Raw genomic sequence first — 15,417 nt, 5'->3', positions numbered from 1 at the left:
ATTAGAGATTAGAGATCCATAATATCTTCATAATAATTATATTTTCATTTAATTAATATATTCTTTTAATTATTCCAAATAAATAATTATAGGAGCATTTTTTTTACAATATCTAAAATTGTGAAGAAAAAACTGCTTTGGTGCTTGGAGTCTTTAGAGATATACATAATTTAAGTAGATTAAAATTATTACTTTCAAAATTATCATTTCTTCCGTCTCTACTAATTTATTAAAATTTTCTAATATTTTTATATATGGATCAGGTTGTAGTTCTTTTGTAATGGCATTCTTTAATGACGCGTCCAAATGGCCCCCAAAAAATAAATGTGTACTCACCAATTTTAACTTCTCTCGGACTTTTACAATAAGTTTTTTAGAATGATTTTTTTTACCTTAAATTTAAATATTGTTTTATAAATGCATATTTTATTAGATTAAGAGATAAAGTGAACGTGCAAATAGCATTTACTTTAATTGTCACTTAAATTTAGTGGATTATTAAAATATTTAATTAAATAAATTGTTAGATGCTTGTTGTCGATTTTATTTTATTTTTTTCCTAATCCAATAAATTCTTTTTGCATCCATCATTTAATGTTTTTTTTTTAATTATGTCTCTAGAATTTCATAAATTAATATATTTTATAAACTATTGCACTCTCGGAGAGAAAGTGGCCATCATGTAAAAAATACATTAATTATCATCTTTTAAAATCAATAGTGTTGTTGTCAAAATTAACTGATTAATGTAGATTAATCTCTGACTATGACCACTTGTAAGCAATTAAACAAAAGAGGTTTCACAGACCGAGGAGTATTGTGGGAATTACTCCGATGCATAAGTCAAAGATTGTGGTAGAATAAGATGGTAACAATAATAAAAAATATATAAGAATAAGATGCCTACCTCTTCTCAAAGTACTCTTCTTTTATAGTAATGAAGGTCATATCTCTATTAAATTCAGTATTTATGATTAATAATTTGAAGAAGGGAAGTTTTGATCTAATTTAAAGGTATTTATAATTTGAAGTAATGATGGTTCTTTGACTTTGATATTTGATTCCTATAAATTTTTGTTATATCAATGAGGGTGATTAAAAAATTTAAATTTTCTTGCAATATTTGTTTTACAGTAATTTCATTCTGACTCTCATTCCATGCATGAATGGGACTTCCCCCTTTACCTAAATTTTGATTCCTGATTTTTACTCTCGAATCAAATTCTAATTTATGAAAATACAATATTTATTATATTATGATAATTTATATTAATATAATATAATGTATTGCATAAATTTTAAAAATAATATTAATATTATGATATCATTATTAATATTTTTTTATTATATATTGTTAGCTTTGATGGCTTCATAATCATATTTAATGTGTTTTGATGATATTAACCTATTTGTGGTTTCTAATGATTTTTGAATATCATGTTTAGTACAGGTATAAGTGACAAATACATAAAGTATTGGATCAAAGGCAAAGATTGGAGTGAGTAGACATCAAATAAGAAAGATTAAAAGGACACTCACTTGGAATAATTCAAGCACATCCAAAGGAAGGTTAATATAGAATTATTTGTAATGGGGAGTGTTTGAGATAGTATTCATTGTAACTCTTGTGATTTTATTTCATGCATGATTTTCGAGTAAGAGTTGAGCAAAATACACATGCATATTAACGTAAAAGAATATATAGGATTCCACTAAGTCACAAACTCAGCATTCATACTTTTCAAAGATAAATCAAATCGTTTGAAAAAAGAATCCTAACTCACTTTCATGCAATGTGCTATAAAATGGAGCTTGTGTTAATGCTTGGATATCTGCAGCGATGAAGCATAATTTTCGAGAACTGGATCTTCGCCTTAATAGACGTGGAGTGTAACGACCTCAAAATTCTATCATTTTTTTTTTTTTGATATACAGTAAACATTCCTACGCAGCGGAAACATAAATCATGAAACCATTTATACATAAACTGTACAATACCAGATTCTAGAATATACAGACCATACAAAAATGCCACTCCAGTATCATCTATCCCAAAAACATACACAATTTTGCCAAAAACTTACCCTATAACCAGGGTGACCAAACACTCTCTCTATCCGCGAGCCTGATCTGCTCGCTTATCTGACTCACCTGAAAAATGTTAGAATAAAGGGATGAGTCGACGCTCAGTAAGTGGAAATATGCTATCACTAGTGTGTGACAACTAAGTTAAGTATGCTTTTAAAAATAATAACTGTTTTTGTATTGCAATAAACAATCTGTAAATCATATCTTTCAAACATATCTTTCATTCTCAATTTAAAGTACACTGTATCATCTGTATTTTTCTACTTTTCATACTGATAATATCATACTATACTGTAAAACTGTAAATATATAAATATCTGTACTTTATCCCTGTGATTCTGTACGTCATGATTTGACCCCTCATGACAGGGTTGTGCAACCCGTAGGCGGGACTCTATCTGGTCGGCCCTTCAGATAGGTCATCATACTCTACACTACCTCAGTCCGGCCAAACTGGATCCTCTCCTAAGCTCGAGGCTGGCTACTACCTCATCAAATCGACCCCCTCAACCCAGTGTACTGGAGAGCTGCCTACTCTCCGAGCACGGCTTACAGTACCCACATACTATCTGAGTTATATGGTTGCACTATATCTGTATCTAGCAACGGTACCGTGCTTTGTAATCTGTATCTGTCTGTGTAACTTTCCTCAAGGATCCGATACTATATACATATATATATATATATATACTCTTTTACTGTTTTCATCGTGTTTCCAAAATTACCATAACTCTGTCTTTCTGTACTGTAAACACTGTATCTGTAGCATCTTGATGCTACCTCTGTATATCTATCTGTGTATTCTGTATATATACTCTGTCTGTGTTCTGTATGTCATGGTAATAGTAAGAACATGGCATGTTATAACACTGTATATATGTATATACCATTCTGTAATAAATTGCAATATAAAATACTGATCTGAGTATCTGTATACATGTATTTGGATATATGTATATAACCATTTCATGAACTATTCATATAAAACTATATATGCATGTACATTTCTCTGCGAATATAAATCTATCTCTGTATAATCTCATATGCTGGAAAACCATATCAAATGTATATACAATCTATATCTTTATATTTAGTATAGTATGATATTTCATAACAACTGTATAAATTCATTCTTTACATGAAAAGTCTACTTAGGCCACAAACATTTATGCTCATTTTCTATACAAACAATATAATAAACTGACATAAAAATATGCTTATGAAATCTCTATTAACTCTATTAAAATTTCTAGCATAATATATTTCCCTTACCTCAACTTTGAAAAGCCCTTATAAAAATCTAGCTGTATACCCGCAGGATTCCTAGCCTGACATCCTGAAAACGCAATTCCCCAGAACAAAACATCAGTATTTCCTAGTCTACATCATTTTATATAACTGTTAAGAAGTCAAAAACTCAATAAAAGACCTTACCCAGAATTTGGGATGAAATCCAACTTCGTTTTCTCGACGATCCGCTCCGGCAAACTTGTAGGGAATTCCACCAGGAGCGTCGTGGTAGCCTCGGATTGTCGATCCGGCGACTGGTGGGGCCAGAAATGACCAGAGAATGGAGAGAGAGTCATAGAGAGAGAGAGAGAGAGAGAGAGAGGAGAGAGAGAGAGCTCGGAGGAAAATGATAAAAATTTCGGATTTCAACTATTTATAAAACAGGGGATTTCGTTGACGAGACCCTGTATTCGTCGACGAGTCCTTCACAAATTTCATCGATAAGGCCCTGTATTCGTCGACGAAATTTAGGCTGCCTCAGAACCCCTCTCGGCATTTTCTCGTCGACGAAGCCCTGTGTTCGTCGATGAAGTCTACGGTCTCCTTCTATTTCTGTATCTATTTTTCTCTCTCTTTAATATTTGAATATGAATATTTTCTGGGTCGTTACATGGAGAATCCTATGTGTTGCCTCGATGCCTTTTCATCCATGAATCACTGCAAGTGTTTACTCTTTATGTTATCTATTATCTTGAAATTCCCTCATATTCTAGACATGTTCGTTTTTCAAGTCAGGATACTGAAACTTGCATTCATTGTATTTGCTGATGATGATACAGTGACAAAGCTGTTTGGTGCTTGCCTAGTGGAAGAATTGGATTTGTTTGGTTGCATTTGGGAGTATGTCAAAGCGTTTGTATCAATGGCCCCAGGCTTAAAATATTTTCCATGCTAGAGACACAACCTAGTTCTCCTAACGATGCAGAGAATCAGAATGATGATCCAGACAATTAGAACGATGGTCCAGGTCATCGGACCAAGCCAGTTGGGTGTCACTTTGTGATATGTGCTCCAAATATAACACACTTTCATGGATGATTATTGTTTCTATAGTTCACCCTCAAAAGTCAGCGCGTCAGCTCTGATACTACTGGAGGAGCTCATGGATAAGCTTGATATACATGAGTGAATATCAACTTGATTCAAAAGTTTAAACTTATTGAATCTTGGATCCAAGCATATATATATAAGCACTCATCACTCAAAATTTTCAATGTATGACAAACTCACAAGTGAAATTTTCAACATAATTCAATTATAACTCATAATTAATTATAATTAAATTCATACATCAAATACAATTTTTTTCAAAATAGGCAACTAAAAATATCAAAACTAATAAATAATTTAAAAAATAAATAATAAAGATCAATTAATTCCTTTTTGTTCCATTCTGAAATTGTGGATGGCCAATGGATTGACTGCGGACAACTTGAAATCATTTTATTCTAACAAGTAGTGATTTCAATTAGTAAAAATTAAAAATATGTTGGGTACTATTATTATTATTGTAATGACCTGCTATTTAAATGGGTTCTTTATTTTTATTTTTTTATACTATGATATTTAACATGCTCTGATACTATAGTGGATTGAACCCAATTATTAACCTAAGCAGCAAGAAGCAGAAATCAAATAAACATATCCATATATAATTATATACATTACAATACCAGAGTGCTAACATATTTCCCAAAATATACACATATCATTGTTCCCTTAATATCCTCAACCGGTGAGGAGTATACAAAAATATTCCCAAAATACACTCACTCTCTCTCTGACAGGGCAGTATTGAAACCCCTCTATCTACGAGTCTGGTCTGCTCGCCTACCTGGATCACCTGAAAAATAATTCAACACTGAGATGAGCCAACGCTCAGTAAGACGAAATATGCTATTACTAGTGTATGACAAATGAATTACAATATTATGCAAATCTGTTTTCATATAATCATGTATCACTAAATCTGTAAAGCACAATACTAGAAATATAATCTTAATCTTTTTCATGTTGCTTAACATTTATGTACTTTAGGTCTCTATTCAAAATACTGCTAATATATATATATATATATATATATATATATATATATATATATATATTTTTGTTTCTATAAAACTGTATAAACATAATAATAACGGTAAACTTTCTTGTGGATAACTGTGTGTCATGATTTAACCCCTTATGACAGGGTTGTGCGGCTCATAGGCAGGATTTACCCTAACTGGTCAATCAGGAATAAATTACTATACTCCATAGTTTGATCATCCCTCCTCAACCCTTATTTGATGGGGAGTCTGTCCACTCGTGGGCTCTATGCGATCGACCTTTATACCACGTATTATCTAAATAGGTGGTTGCACTCCATAAATTGTATGTAGCTACGATACCGTGCTCTATAACTGTATGATCCAACATGGTCTGATACTATATAATACATCTCTATATACTACTATCTATTTTACCATGATTTTGTAATAACTGTATAAACCATGATGCTGTAGAAAACTGTATTTATATCAACTGTGTCTCTGTAATTAACTGTAAATCTGTATGTCATGGTACTGTAAAACTGTATAATCATGGTATTTCTGTAATTTCTGTAAAATACATTCACTGTCTATATATTCTATAAAACACATCTCTGAAAATACTGTAAAGCATGTTTCTATGTTATATCTATATTCTCAAGCCACACAGTAATTTTAAAACATATTAATCACATTTGATAAACTGTATAAATCTCTACTGTAAACAATGCTTTGGTGGAACATTTATAATTTCATATTGAAAACATATTCATATAACCTAGCATAGTATATTTTCCTTACCTGTTTCCTGCTAAAAATCTTCTACTATAACGGGTCCAACACCCATAGGGTTCTCTACTCAATACCCTGAAAATCATAAATCCCAAAACAAAACATCAATATTTCTTGGCCTACATAATTTCCTACAAATACCAGGAAGCCAAAAACTAAATAAAAGAACTTACCCTAGATTTGCAATGAATTCCAACTTCGTTTCACTAATGATCCGCTCCGGCAGACTTGCAGAGAACTTCGCCAGGAGTGTAGTGGCGGCTTCGGATCGTCGATCCGACGACTGGCGGGGCCGAAATTGAAGAGAGAAGGGAGAGAGACCGTAGGAGAGAGAGAGAGAGAGAGAGAGAGAGAGAGAGGAGAGAGAGAGAGAAGTCTGAAAATGTGATAAAAATTCGATTTTTCACTACTTATAAGACCAGATTTATTGACAAGACACGTCACCTTGCCGACGAGTCTTTCAGTAAATTCGTCGATGAACCCTACCCTTCATCGACGAAATTCAGAGTAGCCCAAATCCATCTCTCGGTATTTTCTAGTCGACGAAACAGGACCTCGTCGACGAGATCCTGAAGACATTCGTCGATGAATCCTGGAAATTCTTGAAATTGTATTCTCCAAAATGCAATGTCGTCGACAAAGTCTACTGCCTCCTTCTGTTACCGATTCCATTTTTCTCTCTCTTCATTATTTAAATACCATTATTTTCCGGGTCATTACAATTATTATTATTATTATTATTCTTTTATCGAGTTGCCTCTTACCAATTTTTATTTTTATTTTATTTTTAATTCTTCAAATTAGGCGTTTCTTGAAGTTAGGGATTGTGCCCAAGCTATGAGTGTGAGTAAATTGTGCACTCACTAATTTTTTTAAATGAAAGTGGGAGAAAAGTTCTTATTTAGTGAGGTAAATAATTATATATATAAGCTGTTAAGAGCTGCAATTACTTTTTGGCTTTCTTAATTCCTGTTTTAATAGTTTGTGCAATGGAATAAGGCCTATAGTTTTAAATGACTAAATTAAAATAGGGAGCATTTATTTGAAAAGGAATGTTTAATCATGGGTTCATGATCATTATCGTGATTTTAAAACCTGAACTTATCATCAATTTAGTGAAACTAAGGATTAGTCGAATTGGTTGAACAGTGGTCGAGCTGGTAATGTTAGTACTATATATAATAATAATAATAATAGAAATTTAAAGTGACTCTTCTATTCTAACTTGGATAACAAGAACAAATATAATATTACAATCATCAAATAATATGACAAATGTGCATGCAAATTCATAATTAATTGTAAGATAATTGTAATAAAAATAATTATTGGAAATAATTTATTTAAGATTTATAATTCTCTATTTTATAAAATATTTTTAAATTTTGTTAAATAGTGACTTTACATTAAGAGTCAAAGAAATATTAAAATTTTGATTTCAATAAAAAAAAATCTATATTTAAAAGCATTTTAACCGCAAGTATGTATATGGTCTTAAACAATTTGACTTTATATATAATTTGTTGATACATAAGCACAAGTTGATTGTTGGTTTGCCCACAACACCAATTTCTCTCTAACAAAAGTCTTTGATTACCCACTTGTCATGTCATTTTTTATTAATTAATGTTGTTGAAAATTTCACTAATGCGTTTGTCCCATATTAAAAAAATTAAGTGGATAATGTGTGCTTATATACATGGTTTAACCTAAAACCCAATAGACTTAAACTTTTGGGTCAAGTTGGTATTCACTCATGTATATTAAACCCACTCATGGGCTCCTCTGGTGCTAACAAGTGGTATCAGAGCCGACGATTTGTAATTCTGAGTGAGCGATGTCGTAAAAGTCGGGACATGAAGTTAATTCTCTTGACGTGCTAATAATTGGAGGATTTAAGTGTGTGACTGAGGCCAATAAGGATTATCTAGGCCTAGGATATATCCAAATATGGTCAAAACGCTAGTGGTAAGACCCATTTGAGCAACTCTTGGGGAATTCACCAGTTGGAACTCACAAGTAAGGGGTAGATTGTTGAGAATTCTACTTGTGAGTTTGTCCCACGTTGAAAAAATTAAGTGGATAATGGATGATTATGTACATGGTTTGGCCCAAGACTTAATAGGCTTAAACTTTTCACTCATGTACATAAAACCACTCATGAACTCCTCCGGTGCTAACAAATGTGTCAAGTCATTTTTTATTCATTAATGAGAATTGGGCTAAACCCGTCTCAAGCTATAATCATTACAAATTTCGAAGAGAAAAAAGGAAAGTAGATCAAACATTTTTTTATTTAAATTATTAGTTATAAATTAATTTAGGAAATTTTAAGTCTAATTTATTTTATATACATAATATCTAGAGTGCACAACGCAAATAAAACGCATGTTGCAAATTTACTGTTATTTTAGTCACGAAAAAATTATATAAATATTGGGGAATTAATAAGAAACTTTAAAACTTTAAAATAAAAATTATTTTTGTTAAATTGTTTATGTATTATTATATCTTTATTACTAGAAAAAGGATTCACCTTTTTTGGTCTAGTTTTTAACATCACTAAAATGTCCCTATAGCTACCCATAAATATTCTAAAAATATCTCTATAATTACCCATAAAAATTTCAAACAATTCCTATAACTACTCACACATGTTTTAAAAATATTCCCATAACTACAAACAAATAATCCAAAAAATACCCCTAATCACCTATAATTTTCTTAAAATAATATTTTTTATAATATATATTTATTATTTTAAAAATAATTATTTTATTTTAATTATCACTCAAAAACTGTAGAACACGTGCGATCACGTGTCCGTGACCAGAAACTATAGTATTGTATAAATAAATATTTGCAACAAAAAAAGCACTTATGACCTATGGGTAATATGGTAAAAATAATCCATTAAAATTTTCTACTAATACCCACTGCCAGAATTTCCTCCCTGACTACACCTCACCCAACAATTAATCTAATTGACTAAGTATCGAAAAGATAAAAAATGTACAGATTTAAAAAATGTTAAGATGCAGTTAGCAAATCTATTTCTCACTTTTGTTGGAGATTATATCAATGAAACAAAAAATATTTGTACAAATACAAATATTTTTATTAAAGCGCAACCCGGAACTATTAGTAGTTATGAACTTTTTTATTAAAAGATTTAGTAATTTTTTAGAAATGTTAATCATCATTTTTTTTATTAATTAAATAATTATTCTAATTTTAATCTCATAAAAGTTATTTTATGATAAGAATGAGGAAAGATATGATTGAAAAGTATATTCTTTTCTTTATTGATAGTTTATCTACATTAGAAATTGAGCACCTATTAGTTTTAAAATTTTGATTTAAAAAAAATTATGTAATGTTAAATAAATTTTTGATGACATAAATGTAGGTGAATGACTTTAAATGGATAAATATTTATTTTTATATAATTATTTCTTAAAATAATTTGTTACTTTTCTTGAATATATCATTTTGAATATTAATATATAAATGATGAATATTTTTTGAAAATATAGCTTTCAAAACATGAAAGAGTGAATAATAAGTTAATCCTTATACTATTAATTGAAATTTATTTTAGTGTAAGAACCAGAACCGTGATATAGGGAATTAATTAATTAAGAGATGGATACATTGGTAATTAAACAAGTTTCGTCGACGAAACCAAAGTTCGTCGACGAAATCTTTATAGTTCTTGGCGACGAAGTGTAGAGTCTCGTCGATGAGGAGTGGCCGGGTTAAAATGTTATAAATAGATATTTTCATTACTTCTTAGTTAAGAAAACTCAAATTCTCTCTTTATCTCTCTAGAAACTCAATCTACTCTCTATCTCTGTAGATTTCTGCGTCATACGTTGCAGGAATTGCTGATTCGACGTTACCATGAGGATCAAGGAAGGATTCTCTACAAGTTCTACAGATCGGATCGTTGTTTCGGGTATTCTTGGGTTTTAGCTCGAAATCGAGGTAAGACTCGGTTTTCAATTATGATCCGGTAGTTATGTAGAGGATAGAATTGTGAGCATATTCTGTATTATGGTATGTAGGTTTTGGAACTCGGTTCGCGGTTTAGGGGCCTTAGAGTTCGAGATTTGTCATTCGGGAAAAGGTAAGGGGATTTAGTTTATATTGGTGATTTTTGAAATCATACTCGGTAGAACTGTGGTTCACGGTCCTATGTGCGTTTTGGTTACTTATTTGGGAGGATCTAACGGGTAAAATTGTAGGTTTTTCATGTTACAGTTTTGGGAAAAAGGGGGCGACGAGTTACATCCTTGGTTTTGTTGGAAAACCATAAATATATTGTGATATATATTGCGTTATAGGGACAGTCGTGCCTTGACTTGTTTAAACTGTACGTGTTTGGAAATTTATAATTTTAGATTATCAAATGAGTGTGGTTTGTTTGATTATATGAGCATGCTTGATTGTGTTTTGATGAAATGCAATAGGAACTGGGTTCCAAGTTGTTCCAGGTACTGAAAGAGTGTCCGGTTTTATATCTGAGGGTGTGTGTTTATCGCCTGCCACGTTGGCAAGAGTGTCCGACTCTATATCCGAGGACATAAGCCTTACTAGCTGATCACAGAAGGGTGTGGATCCACCAGTTTGTATCGGTGTAGCCTGGGGCTCGCCATGTGCCAAGGACGCCGTGTATCGCAGGTCAACTACAGGCCGACGCCGGGTATCGCCACCAGCATCAGGCCGAAGGGTGTGACGACACCGGGTTACTTGATCATGTGTGTGTGCGTGTATGCACTATTTTGAAACTATTTTGTGAAAGTACTGGAACTGTATTTAACTATGTATGTTTTGCTGTCATGATAACACTCAAATGTCACACACTGATATAACCTATATCTGCCCTTATTGAGAGGTGTCTCACCTGTGCTCTACGTACATATTTTTCAAGTCCTTCGAGTAACTGGAACTAGCGTCTTAGTGTTGGGAGCGTAGTGGTTGATGTACTGCGAGAGGTACTTGGGTAAGTACTAGTACTGTATTGAGTTGACTTTTGTGGTTATGGTTGTCACCCGGGTTGTGTTGTATTTTTGTGAAGTTTAACTCTTTTGTATAGACTCTGGTATGGTACAAATTGTGTATAGAAAGACTTATCTTCCGCTGTGTTTCTATTATGTATGTGGATGTATATAGGGTGTCTGGGAATCCCACGGGATCAGACCCTCATTCATTGTACTGTATCTTGATTTTGGTGACACAGGGACAGGTTAAGATACTTTTTCACCCTCGGGTCCAATTATTGGGTTCGAGGCGTGACATTTAGTCTCTATGCTTTTAATTTATACAACTAAGGACTTGTATTTTATTAAATTAAAATTAGTGATTTAAATTAATTTAGTGATTGTGAATTGGAAAATAAGAATTAACAAAAGTCTCTCCATCCTTGAATTAGTATGTCCATTTGTGTTAGAGATGGAGCCAAAAACACAGCTGGAGACACGTTGAGTTGAGTCAGAAAACTTGTGAATTTATTCTCCATTTATCTCTTGATTATAAACTTCCAATCTGTGATTAATTTGTATTGATTCGCATTTAATTATAATGTAAAAACCAAGCCTATATAAAGAGGCTGTGGAAAGTGGTACAATATGACAGCACAATAGCTTAGAATAGCACAGTAGTGTAGAGAGAGCACAGAGAGTGCAGAGAGAGCTGAGAGGAAGAAGGGAGGAAGAGAGAGAGAGAGAGAGAGAGAGAGAGAATTGTAACATTTTTGGCGAGTTATTGAATAGTTGGTGTGTGCTCCGTGGACGTAGGTCGTTCTTGACCGAACCACGTAAAATTTCTTGGTGTCACTTTCTTCTGGATGCTCACAAGGTCCTAACAAGTGGTATCAGAGCCCGGTTGGAGCAGAAAAGCCAGAACATAAGTGATCCTGAAATTCAGAGCCCTGTCCAGAAGATCAAAACTGTGTTTTGAGGCAACCATCGCATTCACCTCGCTGAGATGAAGAGAAGGGTGCCCGCTGGAGCTCGAATGGAGTTCAGACAAGCCCACACGCGCTCCCATGCGTCTTGCCGGAGCAAGACGCCTCTCCATGCGCCGGTGACACGCCGCACGCATCTTCCTCGCCCGAACCGCCTCCACCCGACCCGATCCGCTACCCGACCCGAACCGGCAATCACTCAGACCCGATCGTTGACCCGGATCCGACCTGCCGCTCAGATTAGCGCCCATGTTACGTCACGCGCCACGTCAGCTGACATGCTAGCGAGAGCCACGTCAGCCGGAGTCGCCACGTCAACATGCCACTGCCACGGCATCAAGTGGGTCCCACAGCCATGTCAGTACCACATCAGCAGGTGGACCCCACCGCCACGTTAGCAGGTGGACCCCACTGCCACGTCATTAGATGCCACGTTAGCGCCACGTCATCAGTTTGACCAGGTTTGACTGAAAACTTTGACTAAGCTTTTCGAGGTCGTTTTGGGTCCGTTTTTCGAGCGACTCGAACCATTTCTAGGGTTTTCGATTGTTCCGGATCCATCCGTGCTATCCATTTGAGCTAATTCCATATCTAGATTATAAAATTGAGATGTCAAATGAAAAGAGCTCAAAAATCGAAATATTCAACGGGAATAATTTCAGTTTGGAAGATGCAGATAGAAGACTGTTTGTTTGGGAAGGAATTGCACTTACCGTTGAAGGGTAAGCCAACATCCATGAACGAGGACGAGTGGGAGTTGCTTGATCGAAAAGCCCTCGGAGCCATTAGAATGACGTTGTCGAAATCTGTGGCGTTCAATATCAAGCATATAACATCCACCAAGTCTCTGATAGATGAGCTCTCAAATATGTATGAGCAGCCTTCAGCCAAAAACAAGGTACATCTCATGAAAATACTATTTACGATGAGCATGTCTGCAGGTGAAAGTTTCAGCAGGCATCTGAATAACTTCAATGAGTTGTCTGATCAACTCGCCTCAGTCGGTATAACGTTTGATAATGAGATTCGGGCTCTATTGATTCTCAGTCAGTTGCCTGAAAATTGGAATGGTGTCGTCACTGCCATTAGTAGCTCAGCAGGAAAATCAAAACTTGTATACGATGAGGTCGTCAGCATGATTTTGACGGAGGAAATAAGAATGTAGCCGAACCATAGCTCCAATTCAAGTTCAGCCTTGAACATGGAGAATTGAGACAGAGAAAACAGGCATGGACGGTCAAACAACCGTGGCAGATCTAGGCCCAGGCGGTCTCAATCCGGAAATCCCAGAGGTACTCAGGGCACAGGTTCCCAGAGCACTAAAATTATTGAGTGCTGGAACTGTGGAAAGACTAGTCATTATAGGAATCAGTGCAGGAGTCAGAAGAAATAATTTGAGATGAGGGCAAAGACAGAAGCATTGCTTCTAAGAATGATGAGATGTTGATATGCTTTTTGGAGAGCAAGCAGGAGTCTTGGGTTATAGACTCCAGAGCCTCATTTCATGCCACATGCTACAGAGATTGCCTAGAGGAGTACACACCAGGTAATTTTGGTAAGGTGTACCTTGGCAACGATCAACCTTGCGACGTAATCGGTAAGGGAGTTGTGAAGATCAATATAAACGGGTTAGTATGGAAGCTGAAGGATGTCAGGTATATTCCAGACTTAAAAAAGAATTTGATCTCAGTTGGTCAGCTGACAGATGAGGGATACACGACGAAATTCATTGGCGATGAATGGAAAGTCTCAAAGGGTGTACTAACGATTGTGCGAGGTAAGAAAAGCGGAACACTTGTTCTAACCTCCAATACCTCCATGTCTATTTCAGTTGCTATAGGAAATGACGACAGCAACATCTGGCACCAACGACTTGGTCACATAAGCGAGAAGGGACTCAAGGTGATGCACTCAAAGGAAAAATTGAGTGGTCTACAGTCAGTGCAGGTTGACATGTGTGAGGATTGTATAGTCAAGAAACATAAAAGGGTTAGTTTCCAGATAAACACGCATGAATGTGTTGGGACACATCAGCAGAATACCGAGAATCCTCTGGTGGAGGAACTAGTGGAGCAGATCGTCGCACCACCATCTCCTACTCCAGCTCTAGAGCTTAAGAGATCTACTCGGTCCCATATACCAGACAGAAGGTACATTGATTACTTACTTCCTACAGATGGAGGAGTGCCCGAATGCTACGATGAAGCATGTCAGGTGGTAGATACGAGCAAGTGGGAGTTTGCGATGAAAGATGAGATGAAGTCCCTCACCTCCAACAAAATGTGGAAGTTGCCCAAAGGCCTTCACAACAAGTGGGTGTACAGAATCGAAGAGGAGCATGACGGCTCTAAAAGGTACAAGCCTCGGTTGGTAGTCAAAGACTTCGAGCAGAAGGACAGGATTGACTACACCGGCATTTTTACACCAGTTGTGAAGATAGCCATTGGATTAGGCCGCAGGAATCAATCAGACAGGAAGATGGTGACTACAGAGCAACTGAAGTTGTGTTCAACTTCAGTTGGTTTTCATGCTTGAAGACACATATTTTGAGCACATCATTTATTCATGATACTCTGGTTGAGGAGGTGTCTCTGTCTCAAAATGGGAGATTGTTAGAGATGGAGCCAAAAACACAGTTGGAGACACGTTGAGCTGAGTCAGAAGACGTGTGAATTTATTCTCCATTTATCTCTTGATTATAAACTTCAAATCTGTGATTAATTTGTATTGATTCGCGTTTAATTATAATGTAAAAACCAAGCCTATATAAAGAGGCTGTGGAAAGTGGTACAATATGATAGCACAATAGCTCAGAATAGCACAGTAGTGCAGAGAGAGCATATAGAGTGCAGAGAGAGCTGAGAGGAAGAAGGGAGGAAGAGAGAGAGAGAGAGAGAGAGAATTGTAACATTTTCCGGCGAGTTATTGAATAGTTGGTGTGTGTTGCGTAGACGTAGGTCGTTTTTGACTGAACCACATAAAATTCTTAGTGTCATTTTCTTCTGGATGCTCACAGGGTCCTAACAGTTTGGAACTTAAATATTATTAGTTATGAAAAATATATTTATTATTTTTAAATTATTTTATATTAATTATGCAATTGAAGTTGTAATAATGTCATTAATAATTTTTTTTGGGGTGTTTTGTATTGCTAGATTCATAACAACATTTCAATGTGTAATGTCAATTTAATAATTTATACCATCAAGAAAATTTATTAATATTTTTAGATTTGATTAGGAGGAC

This window comes from Malania oleifera, chromosome 10 (genome assembly GCF_029873635.1).
Source record: "Malania oleifera isolate guangnan ecotype guangnan chromosome 10, ASM2987363v1, whole genome shotgun sequence".
In the NCBI taxonomy this organism is placed as follows: Eukaryota; Viridiplantae; Streptophyta; class Magnoliopsida; order Santalales; family Ximeniaceae; genus Malania; species Malania oleifera.
The sequence above is the reverse complement of the archived record's forward strand: the minus strand, read 5'-3'. Positions refer to the sequence as shown.